This window comes from Neovison vison, chromosome 12 (assembly GCF_020171115.1).
Source record: "Neovison vison isolate M4711 chromosome 12, ASM_NN_V1, whole genome shotgun sequence".
Lineage (NCBI taxonomy): Eukaryota > Metazoa > Chordata > Mammalia > Carnivora > Mustelidae > Neogale > Neogale vison.
The window spans coordinates 117307501-117322340 of record NC_058102.1 but is presented as its reverse complement, the minus strand read 5'-3'; positions in this window follow the sequence as shown (position 1 = coordinate 117322340).

The window sequence follows — 14840 nt, the reverse complement described above, 5'->3', positions numbered from 1 at the left end:
AGAGATGGTATAGACCTCCTCTCCCCACTCTGCTTCCTTTCATAACAAAAGGGGAAGCCCAAGGGCGTGCCCTGTTTTGCACTTTGCCTGGTCACTTGACATGCCCTTTGGTTTTCCCTCTTTTCTTGGCAGTTCTGGGTTCGCGCCTCATCAAAGTTTGCCACAAGGGGGCACCAGTGACTTCCTCCCAGAACTCAGACTGCTAATCAAAATGGCCAAATTGGCAAGCAATTAGCAAGAGTTTGAAGAGTCATGGGATGTTTTATCAGGCAGTCTTTACTACCTATGGCCTTGAAGATCTGGATCTTTACCCCTCGGAACACATTAGGATGGATCCCAGAACTGCTGACTTTGGGCCACGGCTCCATTGATAATGATTAAAGAGGTTATGTACATGGCGATGTGGGGTGTGCCAAGTTGAGCTGGGCCTGGGGAGTTCAGCCTGCGGGGTTTGGTCTAGGCTGTGCTGGGCAGAAAGGGTAGTTGTGAATAATGCGGCAGTTGTGTAGAGGCTCAAATAAAGACTTGTGGTTTTGACACACTGTCTCCATCGAGTCCTAATGATATTTTTCATACATTCTTTCTCCCTGAGAGGAGGGAACAAAAATAACACTCTGCATGGGATCTCAGCACCCACCTTCATCAACCCCCAGCACCGTCCAAGGGGCTTAGAAAAGAAGGGCCTAGGTCAGTGACTATGTCAGGCCATAGTCACCCTATGTCAGTGATTAGTGTGCTTTTCAGTGGCAGAGACGGCCTAAACCTACCTCTCTGCAAGATCAGCGGTGTGCTGGGGAAGGTTCACCAACCAGCACTCCAAACAACTAACGACTTTTAGCTTTTATCTATTTCTGTGGGGATAAATACCTTCCTCCTGGCTGATTTCAAGCTGTCAAGGCGACCTTACTAAATGCCAGGCTGAGAAGAGATGTGGAGAAGCCCCCCTGTAATAGAGCGTGTTTACCACATAAATATAACAGATGTGACCCCAAGGGCACATATTAGAGTAAAAACAGTAAAATAACTACAAAGTTATGGGGTCTGAGTTCCTTGTTCTTAATATCTTTTAATGGTGCTAAACACACATGACTTAAAACTTACCATCCTTACCCTTGGGGCAAATAATACAATATATGTTAATAAAAATAAAAAATTAAAAAAAAAAAACTTACCATCTTAACTATTTGTAAGTGTACAGTTCAGTAGGTTTACGTCTATTCCCCTTGTTGCACAATCCACCTGCAGAACCGTCCTCACCTTGTAGAACTCAATCTCAGTACCCAAGCAACTACTGTTTCCCCTCCCTTAGCCCCCAGCAGCCACCATTCTACTTTCTGTTTCTATGAGTTTGATGACTTTGGGTACCTTATGTAAGTAGAATCACACAGTATTTGTCCTTTCGTGGCTGGTTTATTTCACTTAGCATAATGTCTTCAAGATTCATCCATACTGCAGGGGGGGGACTGAATTTCCTTCTTTTTATTTTTATTTTATTTATTTATTTTTAAAGATTTTATTTATTTATTTGACAGAGAGAGATCACAAGTAGACAGAGAGGCAGGCAGAGAGAGAGGGAAGCAGGCTCCCTGCTGAGCAGAGAGCCCGATGCGGGACTCGATCCCAGGACCCTGAGATCATGACCCGAGCCAAAGGCAGCGGCTTAACCCACTGAGCCACCCAGGCGCCCTGAATTTCCTTCTTTTTAAAGACTTGATTGTATTCCAGTATATGTAAATAACACATTTTCTTTATCCATTCATCTGTTCATGAATACTTGGGTTGCTTCTACCCATTGGCTATCGTGAATAATACTGCTATGTATGTGGTATATAAATAACTTTGAGATACTGCTATACACATGTGTGTGTATATATACATATATGTATGTAGATATATATATATATATATATATACCCAGAAGTGTGATTGCTGGATTATATGGTAATTCCATTTTTAATTTTTGGAGGGGCTGCCATACTGTTTTTGATAGCAGCTGCACCATTTTACATTTTTTGCTAACAGTACACAAGGGTTCTAATTTCTCTACTTCCTTGCCATTTGTTATTTTCTGCTTTAAAAAAAAAAGTCAGTATCCTAATGGGTATGAAGTGGTATCTCCTTGTGGTCTTGATTTGTATTTCTCTAATTATCTAATGATAAGTGATGTTGAACATCTTTTCATATGCTTATGGATATTTGTATAACTTTTCTGGAGAAACTTCTATTCATTTGCTTTTTGTTTGTTTGTTTGGTTGGTTGGTTTTTGTGTTTTGTTTTGTTTTGTTTTCATTTTATTTTATTTTATTTCTTTTCAGTGTTCCAGCATTCATTGTTTATGCACCATACCCAGTGCTCCATGGAATACATGCCCTCCATAATACCCACCACCAGGCTCACTCATCCCACCCCTCCCTTCCTCTCCAAAACCTTCAGTTTGTTTCTCAGAGTCCACAGTCTCTCATGGTTTGTCTCCCCCTCCGATTTCCCCCAACTCACTTCTCTGCTCCATCTCCCGATGTCCTCCGTGCTTCTTTCTTTCTTTTTTGATTGGGTTATTTTTTGTTGTTATAGGAGTATTGCATATATTCTTGATATTAACCCCTTATCAGATATGTTATTTGAAAGCATTTCCCCCCATTCTATAGACTGTTTTTTCACTCTGTTGATGGCATCCTTTGATGCATAGAAAGTTTTAATCTTGATGTAGTCTAATATATCAATTTTTACTTTTGTTTCCTATGCTTTTGGTGTCATATTCAAGAAATCATTGCTAAATCCAATGTCATGAAGGTTCCCCCCTCCCCATGTTTCCTTTAAGAATTTTATAGTTTTAGGTCTTACATGTAGGTCTTTGATCCATTTTGAGTTAATTTGTGTATACGATGTAAGGTCCCAACACTACTTTTTGAAGAGTATGCTTTTCCCATTGAATGGTCTTGGCACTCCTGTCAAAATTCATGTGGCCATATAAATGAGGGTTTATTTCTGGACACTCTATTCTAGTCCATTGGTGTATGTGTCTGTCTTTATGCCAACACCACAGCTTTGATTATTGTAGCTTTGTTGGTAACTTTGAAATCAGGAAGTGTGAGATCTCCAACTTTGTTGTTTTTCAAGATTGTTTTGGCTATTCAGCGTCGCTTGAGATTCCATATGAATTTTAGGATGGACTTTTCTTTTCTAAAAATATTGGCATTTGGATTTTGAGGAGGATTGCACGGATTCTATAGATCACTTCGGATTGAACAAGGATAATGTTAATAATGTTAAGTCTTCCAGTCCATGAACACAAGCTCTTCTTCCATTTACTGTTGACTGCTTAATGTCTTTCAGCAATGTTTTGTAGTTTTCAGAGTATGTCTTTCACCTTCTTGGTTAAATTTATTCCCAAGTATTTCATTCTTTTTGATACTATTGTAAATTAATTACTTTTAAAATTGATTTTCAGATTGTTGGTTGTTGATGTATGAAACACTACTACTTTCGTGTTGATTTTGTCTCCTACAACTTTGCTGAATTGGTTTATTTGTTCTGAAAAGTTCTTTTTTAAAAAAAGACTTTATTTATTTATTTGAGAGAGAGAGAGATACCACAAGTGTGGTGAAGGGCAGAGGGAGAAGCAGAGTCCATGCTGAGCAGGGAGCCCAGTGGTGGGACTCGATCCCAGGACTCCAGGATCATGCCCCGAGCCAAAGACAGATGCTTAACTGACTGAACCACCCAGGTAACCTCTAACAAGTTTTTTGAGGAATCTTTAGAGCTCTGTGTGTAAAAAGTCATGCCATCTATAAGCAGAGATTATTGTATTATCTTCTTTGCGGTTTGCATGCGTTTTTTTCCCCTTTAATTCTTTTTCTTACCTAATTGCTCTGGCTAGGACTTCCAGTATTATTCTGAATAGAAGTGGTGAAAGGAAGCAACCTTGTGTTGTTTCTGATACTAGAGGAAAAGCTTTCAGTCTTTCACTATTGAGTATGATGTTAGTGGCGTTGTCATCTAGATCTTTATTATGTTGAGATTGTTTTCTTCTATTCCTAGTTTGTTGAGTGTTTTTGTCATGAGAAAGGGTTGAATTTGTCAAATGCCTTTTCTGTGTCAATTGAGATGATAATGTATTTTTCCCCATCATTCTGTTAATGTGTTATATTGATTGATTCTTATATGTTGAACCATCATTGCATTTCAAGAATAAATCCCACTTGGTCCTGGTATTTAATCCTTTTAAAGTGCTATTGAATTCTGTTTAACATTTTGCATTAATATTTATCAGGGATAGTGTTCTGTAGTTTTTTCTTGTATCTTTGATATTATATAATTTATTTACCTGTAAGCTTATATAATTTATTTTTTAATACTGTTTAACAACCAGTTCATTAAATTCCTGAAAATTTAACAATTGGTTCTCATAAGTCAGTGTGTGCTGGTTCTAACACATTACTGCCTAGGTTTTGTGTCTCTTTTCCTTTTGCAATTTGGGGCACACTGAATTGAGAGACTTGCTTAATTTTGCTTAATCACAGGAACAGCAAGAGATATAGAGTACATCTGTATGTCAACTTACTTGGCAAAGAAATAAAGATCCAGAGTAAGTATTAAGTTGTAAATTGTTTTCCCAGCCCCCATCTGACTGCATCGTCTTGACAGAATTCAGTTATTTTTAAGGGAAGTCACTATAGATTTTATCTCTTTTTCTCTCTCTTTTGTTTAATATTGGCCCAATTGAATATTTTACTTTTATGATCTCATTCAATTGTCTCAACAAGTAGGTACTATTATTTCTCTCATTTTAGAGATTAAAAACACTGAAGTTTAGATAGGTTCAGTAACTCACACAAAGTTACACAGCTACATAGTTGTACAGTCAGGATTTGAACCAGAGCTGCCAGCGTTTCAGTTGTCATCTGATCATGATTGACACATCGTAGGATATAAATTGCCCCAACTGTTGGCTGTTGATGTATGACTGTGTTTCTGTCTTTGAGTACAGAGTATCTACAGCTCTGGCTCCATCTAAGTTCTATCCACACCTTCATAGGAACTATGGGGTAAATTTCAGCCCAAGGAATGAACAAGGACACACTTGGACTGTGGGAAACTATGTAAGTGTCTCAGGTATCAGTCGCCTAGCTATGCCATACAGCCACTTTTGTGGTGTTGCCTACTTGGTCATAATGTAGTATCCTTCAAATATATTTAAAACAATTGATTTACTAAAATTTTTTAAAGATTTTTTTTGTATTGATGTTTATGTTTTTCTGTATTGATCTGTAGTTTCTTCTTTTTTAAAAAATTTATTTCTTCTGGACGGAGCTTTGGCAATTTGTATCTTTTAAGGATGTTTCTACTTCACCTAAATTGTCAAATTTATTGACATATAATTTTTAATTTCCTTATCATTTTAATTTCAGTAGAATCTGTAGTGATATTTCCTCCCATACTCCTCATACTCCATACTTCTTTCTCTTTATCCTAATTAGTCTGACTGGAGATTTATCAATTTTACTGAATTACAGAGCCAGCTTTTGGTATCATTGATATTCTGTATTGTTTTACTTTTTAAAGATTTCTTTGATTTCCATTCTGATACTCATTATTTCCTTTCTTCTGCTTGCTTTAGATTTAATTTTCATTTCTTATTCTGGTTTCCTCTGGGGGTAGAAACTTAGGTCATTGATTTCTTTCTTCTTTTTGCTATAAGTTTCCTTCTAAGCACTGTTTTAACTCTATCTCACAACTTTTGATATGTGTACTTCCATTTTCCTTTAGTTCAAAATGTCCTAATTCTTTTGATTTCTGCTTTGACACATATATTTAGAAGTTTGTCATTTAGTTTACAAATATTTAAGATTCTAGATTTCTGTTAATAATCCTAATTTAATTCCATGGTGTTTAGTGAAAATACTTTGTATGATTTAGTGCCTTTTAAATTTATTGTTACTTGTTTTATGGCCCATGGTATGGTTTATCTTGATAAATATTTCATGTGCACTTAGAAGCAGATGTGTACTTACAGTTGTTGGACGAAGTGTAAAAATGTCAATTAGGTCAAGTTAGTTGATGGGAGAACTGAGTGATTCATCGTTTACATGTAACATGCAGTGCTCAGCACAAAAAGGACTCTCCTTTTGTTGTTGTTGTTGTTTTTTGAATATTTTATTTATTTATTTTACAGAGGATCCCAGGACCCTGGGATCATGACCCGAGCCAAAGGCAGACATTTAACAACTGAGCCACCCAGGAGCCCCAACAAGTACCCTCCTTAATACCCATCACCCATTTAGCTTATCCCCTACCCACCTCCTGTCCATCAACCCTCAGTTTGTTCTCAGATAGTTAAGAGTCTATTATCGTTTGCTTCACTCTCTTATTGGCAATCTTCTATTCTGAAATTTACTTTGTCTAGTGTATTAATTTAGTTACTTTAGATTTCTTCTGATTAGTGTTAACATGATTTATCCTGTTTGTGTTTTTAGATTTATGAATATCTTGAAGACATGTGTAGATGGATTTTTTTCTTTAAAAAAATTTTTTTAAAAAGATTCACTCATCTATTTTAAAGAGAGAGAGAGAAAGAAAGAGAGTGTTTGTGGGAGGTAGGGGCAGAGGGAGAGGGAGAGAAGATTAAGTAGATTCTGCTCTGAGCCCAGAGTCCAATGGGGGGCTCGATCTCACAACCCAAGCTGAAACCAAGAGTCAGTTGCTCAACAAACCACATCACCCAGGCTTTTCTTTCTTAGGCAGCTGAACAATCTTTGCCTTTCCATTGGGCCCATGGAATATTATTTATGGGTTTGGGTTTAAATCTACTATGTTCATATTTGTTTTCTATTTACTTTACCACTTTTCTTCTTTTTCTGCTTTCTTTTGGGTGAATAGAATCTTGTTTATGATTTTACTTTATCTTCTTTCCTGGCTTATTAGCTATAACTCTGTTTTGTTTTTTCCATGGTTGCTTTTGGACTCCCGTATACATCTTTAACTCATTATAGTCTACCTTCAAGTGATATTATACTACTTCAAGTATAGCATAAGACTCTTTACTCCTGTCCTTCTCATGACCTTTGTACATTTGTCATGTATTTTCTTTTTGCCACAATGCCATAATACACTGTTATTTTTGCTTCAAAAAGTCAATTATCTTTTAAAAAGACTTAAAAAATAAATAAAAGGGGTTTTTATATGTACATACATACTTTTCATTTCTTTTTTTTTTAAACCTTTTTTTAAAGGGAGCGAGAGGGAGAGAATCTTAAGCAAGCTCCATGCCCAGCATGGAGCCCCACATGGAGTTTGATCTCAAAATCCCAAGATCAAGATCTGAGCAGAAATCAACAGTTGGATGCTTAACTGACTGAGCTACCCAGGTGCCCCCATATTTACCATTTCTAATGTTCTTTATTTGTATATATCCAGATTTTAATCTAATATTTTCATCTGCTTCAATGAAAGCTTTAATATTTCTGGTAATGGATGTCTGCTTGTGATGAAGTCTGTCAGTTTTGTATGTCTGAAAAAAAAAATTTCACCTTCACTTTCAAAAGGTAATTTTGCCAAGTATAGAATTCTAGATTAATAGGTTTTTTGTTCAATAAACATATTGCTCATCTGTTTTAGCTTTCATGTCTTCCATGAATATCTGCTTTCAGTGAATACCTGCTGTAATTCTTATTTTTGTCTGTCTGTGTGGTTTTTTTTTTAACTAGTTGTTTTATTTATTTATTTTTTTACTAGTTGTTTTAGGAAATTTTCTCTTTATCAATGACATTTAGCAATTTTTTATGATATGCTTTAATGAATTGTCTTTCTTTCTTTCTTTTTTTTTTTTTTTGGTTTGGGCCTATTGATTTTCTTAGGTCTGTGAATTCTTTTGATCATATTTGGAAAGGTTTTGGTCATTATTTAAGTATGGTCCTCCTTTCCTATCTTTCCTATACTCCAATTATGTATATATTAGAAATTATACCACAGCTGATCCTTTTTTTTTTTTAAATCTTTTCTTCACCCATGTCTTATTTTGGATTGCTTTTATTGTCATGTTTTCAATTTCACTAGTCTTTTCTTCTGCAGTATCTAATCTACTCTTAATTTCATCTTAAACATTATATTTTTTGCATCTTGAAGTTCTATCTTTGTAATATTTTCAATGTCTGCACTTACTATACTCAAGTTTTCCTTTAATTTCTGGAACATATAAAATATAGTTCTAACAGGGGTGCCTGGGTGGCTCAGTGGGTTAAGCCTCTGCCTTCGGCTCAGGTCATGATCTCAGGGTCCTGGGATCGAGCCCCGCATTGGACTCTCTGCTCAGCGGGGAACCTGCTTCCTCCTCTCTCTCTCTCTGCTTGCTTGTGCTCTCTCTCTCTCAAATAAATGAATACCTAAAATCTTTAAAAAAATATATAGCTCTAACAGATTTTACATTTTTTAAATCAACTAATTCTTTCATCTGTGCCATTTAGAACTCTTCCACATGATTCTTCTCCTGATTCAGTTGTATTTCCCTGCTTCTTTGCATGCTAGATAATTCTGAATTGGATGCCAGAAATTGTGAGTTTTACTTTGTGGGGTGCTAAGATTATTATTATTTTTTTAGATTTTATTTATTTTTTTTAGATTTTATTTATTTATTTATTAGAGAGATGTAGAGTACAGAAGCAGGAGTGAGCACGAGCAGGGGGAGGGGCAGAAGGAAAGGAAGAAGCAGGGTCCCTGCTGAGCAGGGAGCTCAACATAGGGCTCAATCCCAGGTCCCTGAGATCATGACCTGAGCTGAAAGTGGATGCTTAACTGACTCAGCCATCTAGGTGCCCCTAAAAAAACATTAAAAAAATTTTATTTTTAAAGATTTTTACTTATTCATTTATGAGAGACAGAATGAAAGAGAGAGGCAGAGGGAGAAGCAAGCTCCCCACTGAGCAGGGAACCTGATGTGGGACTCGGATCCCAGGACCCGGGGATCATGACCTGAACCAAAGGCAGATGCCCAAATATCTGTGCCACCCAGGCACCCCACCCCTAAACATTTTTAATTTAAAAATTTAATTTAAGAATTTTAAAAATTTTAAAAAATTCTTGAGCTTGGTTTTGGGAAGTATATTTCTTGGAAATGATTTGATTCTTTTGAAGTTAGCTTTTCAGATTGTGCAGATCCAGTGCAGACAGTCTAATTTGCCCTGCTATTGAAGCAATAACCTTCTGAGTACTCTGCCTGATGCCTCATGAATTATGAGGGTTTCTGCTGTACAAAAACTTCTCCCAGCCCTGACTAAGCTTTAAGAATTGTTGCCTCTAAATCTTTCTGGTGGCTTTTCCTCATCCTTGTGCAGTTTCTTCTCACACATGCATTAAGTTTACCACTGAATAATCAGGGAGGACCTCTGCAAATCTCTGGAGTTTTATTTTTCAGCACTCTGTAGTACTTGTTCGGTGAACTCTGGCTCTTGACCTCTTGGACTTCTAGTTCCATCTCCTCAACTCTCTCTCCTCAACTGAGTTTCTCCTCCTTGCAGTGTCCCCTCAGAACTCAACTGATTTTTCTCTCTCTCTCTCTCAGGGCTCACTATCCTCTGTTGCCTATGTTTGATACCTAAAAATGAGTGTTTTATGTACTTTGTTTGGTTTTGTGCTTTAGGTGAGAGAGTAAATCAGATCTTTGTTACTCCATCTTGGCCAGAATTAGAGACTCACATTCAGAGTTTTAAAGCACGATTTAAAGACTCTAACAGTTTGATTTAGAAATACAGATTTTATAATGTGTGTGGAGCACAGTTGGTATAATGTTGCTGCTGAATAAATGAATTTTTGTACAAATTAGAGTTAATAAAATTGGTTTAAACCAGCTTTATGTCTTCATTCTAATTTTACCATGATATAAAATACTAATTTGCACTAAGGTTAGTTTTTCTTGTGATTTTAAAGTCTTTGAATGTCCTACATTGGTTTTACGGACAAGTACTTTATTATTTCCACAAAAAATTTAGAAAACGACAAAAACATAAGATTGGGTTTTACTAAATGAGATTTAATAATTATGCCTTTTTTTTTAAAAAAGATTTTATTTATTTATTTGACAGAGAGAGATCACAAGCAGGCAGAGAGAGAGAGGAGGAAGCAGGCTCCCCACTGAGCAGAGAGCCCTACGCGGGACTCGATCCCAGGACCCTGAGATCATGACCTGAGCTGAAAGCAGCGGCTTAACCCAATTATGCCTTTTTAATTTTTTACCTTTCAGTTCAGCCCCCAAATTCATAATAATCAAACTATCAGGATGTCATTTATGTCTCGACTATGAAATTTCTTGGAAGGCAACACGAAGATTTGCTGCTTCACTTTAGAAAAGGGTGGGCAGTTTTAAGAATTTCTTCCACCTTCGAACCTGATGAAGAAAGAGGAAATATTTCTTCCAAAAGCAAAACCTCTTTGGTTTTTACAGCTCTTAGCTTTGAAAGCACAAGATTCTACATATGGTTTGTATTATTTATCCACAAATGTAATACTTTGCACTTGTCCTCATGAAAGCTAGACTGTTATTTAAAATATGGCCCTTGGTTACATTTGTGGATTCAGGAGTGAAAATGGTTGGGAGTTATAGCCCACCTGAGGTAGGTTGCTTTCTCATCTGTAAACTGTGCAGTGGGGAGTTGGGAGTGTGCCATTTACATGAGCCCACATAGTTAATAGGAGCAGAAACCGAACAACTATACCCAGTGGCCTTGGTTGCGAGCATTACATGAGTTGATGCAAACACAGTGCTTTAAGCAGTGCTGGCACTTGGTAAGTGCTCAATAACCATTGGCTATTATTAGGGCCAGAGTAGAAAATGTGAAGGGGAAAATGGCCAAAGATGGTCTTCGATCATGTGAAGAAGTTTGGAACTCACCTCCAAGAGTATTCAACATAATCAGATTTGGGTTTATTTCAAGTGGAAATAATTGATATATATATGGCTTTGAAACATCACTATTAGAACTTTCTGTAGTGACGTAAATGTGTCCAATATGGTGGCTACTATGCCAAATGGCCTTTGAGGATTAGAAACGTAGCTTGGGGGCGCCTGGGTGGCTCAGTGGGTTAATCCTCTGCCTTCGGCTCAGGTCATAATCTCAGGGTCCTGGGATCAAGCCCCACATCGGGCTCTCTGCTCAGCAGGGGGCCTGCTTTCTCCTCTCTGCCTGTGTCTCTGCCTACTTGTGATCCCTGTCTGTCAAATAAATAAATAAAATCTTAAGGAAAAAAAAAAAAGAAATGTAGCTTGTGTGACTAAGGAGCTGAATCTTTAATTTTGCTTAATTTTAATTAATTTACATTTAAGTTGCCATGTGGTTAGTAGTTAGCATATGGAATTGCACAGGCATGGAGTTTAGAGTCAAGAACTCAAGTAATAAACAGTAAAATCTGACAAGTCAAATCAGATTAGTCTAAGGGAAATCAGATGGTTTTATGATGGCTACTTTGGAATAAAGATTTATCTTAGAGAATCCCTAATTTGACTATAGCAGCATATCAGTTTTATTACATACATTAAACTTGTTTTGAACTTAATTTAGCTAACTCCTAAGCACAGTTGATTAAGTTAAATTCACTCACTGTAAGCATACATAGTTCTTCCTCCAATCATAAATATTTTCTTGTGTGTGGGGGTGAGGTAGGGACACTCTCTTGTTTTCTAGAATTTCAGTATCTGGTGAACAAAATCAAGTTCATTCTCTGCATATCCATCTTAATGACTTGAGTCATAGCTTGTTTCATCTTTCTAGACTAGAGACCAAATGTTTTCAATCTATCCACAATAAAATTCTCTTACATCCATGATCATTCTAGCTACTTTTTCAGGACACCTAAGAATTTTTTTTTTCTTGAGATAGACAAACAAGAATTAAAAAAAAAAAAAGTCAATTCTAGCTACTTAAAACAGTGCCTTGATACAAGGGTAAATTTTGTTTTGCCTTTTTACTACCTTTGGTAGGATGTTTGGAGCCACAAAGTATTGAGGTATAGCAGGTTGAATGGTGGCCTCAAATATATACCCAAGTCCTAATCCCCACAACCTGTGAATATTACCTTCCAGGGAAAATGATGTGATTAAATTAGGGACTTTGAAGGGTTTATCCTGGGTCATGTGGGTGGGCCCTAAAGCAACTGCATGTAAACTATAAAGGAGGGAGTTTTCAGACACACCCAAGAGAAGGAAAGGAAATGTGAACACAGAAATGGACAGAGTCTGGAGTGCTTCTACCATAGACGGGAATGCCAGGCAGCTATCAGAAGCTGGAAGAGGCAAGAAACAGAATCTCGCCTAGAGCGTCCAACGCAAAGGGAGCATAGCCCTGTGGACAAGCTTGGTTTCAGCTCACCAAAAACTCATTTTGGACTTCTGGTCTTCAGAACTGTGAGCGAATAAATCTCTGTTGTCTTAAAGCCATCATTTGCTAATTTATTATTACAGCCACAGGTAGCTAATACATGTGGTCAGCAATCAAGTCTTCAGTAAAAACGAATGCTCTGTGATACTAATAGTCCTAAATACCAACCCCCTTTTGATTTATAGAACTACAGAAGTAGGTGGATTGTTTTCTAAGACTGGATTCTCTTCCAAAATGCACAGTTATACATTTGCCTATATGAAACTTTTTTTTTCTTTTGTGCCTAATTTTTCAGAATATACTCTTGTGAGAAAATACTAGAATTGTCATCTGGCTCTTCCAGTGATGACCAATGCATACCCTATGAAAATGTCCCTGACACTAGGGTAGGGACTTCAGTCATTGCTGGGTTCCCAGCATCTAATAGTGCCTGGCACAGTTCATAAAAGTTGCATCAATGTGCTATTTGCCCATTTCTCTATTGCCACTTTTCCCAAACTTTTTAAAAACAGCAGAATCCTTTTGTTGAATTTATATTTTATAAAGAACATCAATATATAAAATAGATACAAGTAGATCTGTTCTTAGTAAGGAGTGTGGAATCCCGCAATCCTGCTTACCTGTCTGTAACATATTACACATTAATGTTGTAGCATATTATACATTGTTATAATATTCACAGAACTCTTAAATCTGGGGTTCAGAAAACACTATTTATATAGTCCTTTTCCAGAAACAAAATTTATATTTAAGTAAGAAGTCCGTTTGGGAGGATTTTTGGGCTTCTGCTCATGAAATGAGCAAAAGTGTAACAGATACCAGGGTAACAGAATCAGCAGTTCTTTAGGAGCACAACAGGAACAAAGGTTACTAAGAAATTATGTTAGAAGTCTGTTTCTGGGTTTAGCCACTAAGTAGGGGGAAGAAAATAGCAACAGCTTTGGAATTTGGCAGTTGAATTCAAATCCTGGTCTGCCACTCACTGTATGTATAACTTTGAGTGAATCTCACTCAAAGTTATATAATATGGTGATAATCCTTGCATCTATATAAAAAGATTATTGTAAGGATTAAATGAAATAATGAAATCATTACTATGCATAGGATGTTACACTGTAAATACTCAATAAATGATATTTAAATTATATTTCAATTGTATTAAATTGAATATTAAAATATTCAATTTTACCATATTAAATTGTAAATATTCAATAAATGATAGTCTAGTGAAAAACTAGTCTAGTTTTTCACTAGACTAGATGTCAAAGTTCCCTTGATCTATTTGTCTCTTTCTCTAAGATCTTAGTGTTTAAATTGTTCTGTTGTATTATCCTTCACTTTTGGCTATTATGAACTTGGTAATGAAGGCTATGAAAAAACCCCCACAAATTTAGAGGCTGGAGTCTCCATTTTGAATAAACTTCATTATTTTAAAATGCAAACAATATGAATTAGTATTTTCTCTGCATCTCAGTGTTGGTATGCTAAAATGAAGGCGTGCCACATGGATGTTGATGATTACTTGACTGTCTCTTCCCTATCCCACTGCAAGACTCTTCAAATTCCTAAGGGTATGCTTGATGAAGACTCATTTTCTTGTTCTTCAATCCATTTCTAAATTTGCCCATGAACAGTAGGCATTACAAGGGGACTTCGGGAGCCCAGGCCTCACTCTCTCTGCTGGACTTTGTTTAGAAATTTTAATTCTAACTATTTTTGTGTACATTTAAGCCAGCAGTTTGAATTTTAGTCACACTTGTCAGCCAGTAGCACTGAAAGGCAGCTTTTTGTCTTTTCTCCTTAAAGAATGTAGAACAGAATTAAGACAAGTAGTTTTATAAACTGGAAGTCTATCCCTTTGAGACAGGGAGTTCTCTTAAAGGTAAGAGTAACTCTAAAACATGGGATCACTGATAAATTTTACATTAATATTTAATCCCACGGTCTTGGGGATCTCACCGATTCCTGGCCTTAAACTTCATCTGTGAAGGGAACTCTCAGGTTTGATCTCCAGCCCAGACCTCTCTTCCAGATTCCAGATTTTATATGCAACCGCTTGCTTCACAACTCTATCTGGATGTCTAATGGAGGTCTCTAACAGCTCAAAACCAAGCTTCTCCCAAACCCACTCCTTTCACAGTGTTCTCAACTGTGGCCAATTGCTCAGGCTTAAAAGTTGGGTCAGCTTTAAATCTTCATCTTCTCATGTACCTCATGTCTATTCAGTGAACAAAATTTAGTGGGCTGACCTTTAAAATATGAAGAGAATCCGAATATTTCTCACTGCTGACACGGATCAGAGACTTGGGTCTTCTCAAAGCTGACTGCACAATCAGCATCCCTAGGCTGCCTCTACATTTAAAAACAAACAAACAAACAAACAAACAAAAACCAAACCAAACCAAAACAAACAAAAATACTAACAGAAAAAACCAACAAAAACCCAACAACTCTTTGTCTCTTGAGCAGACTATTTTG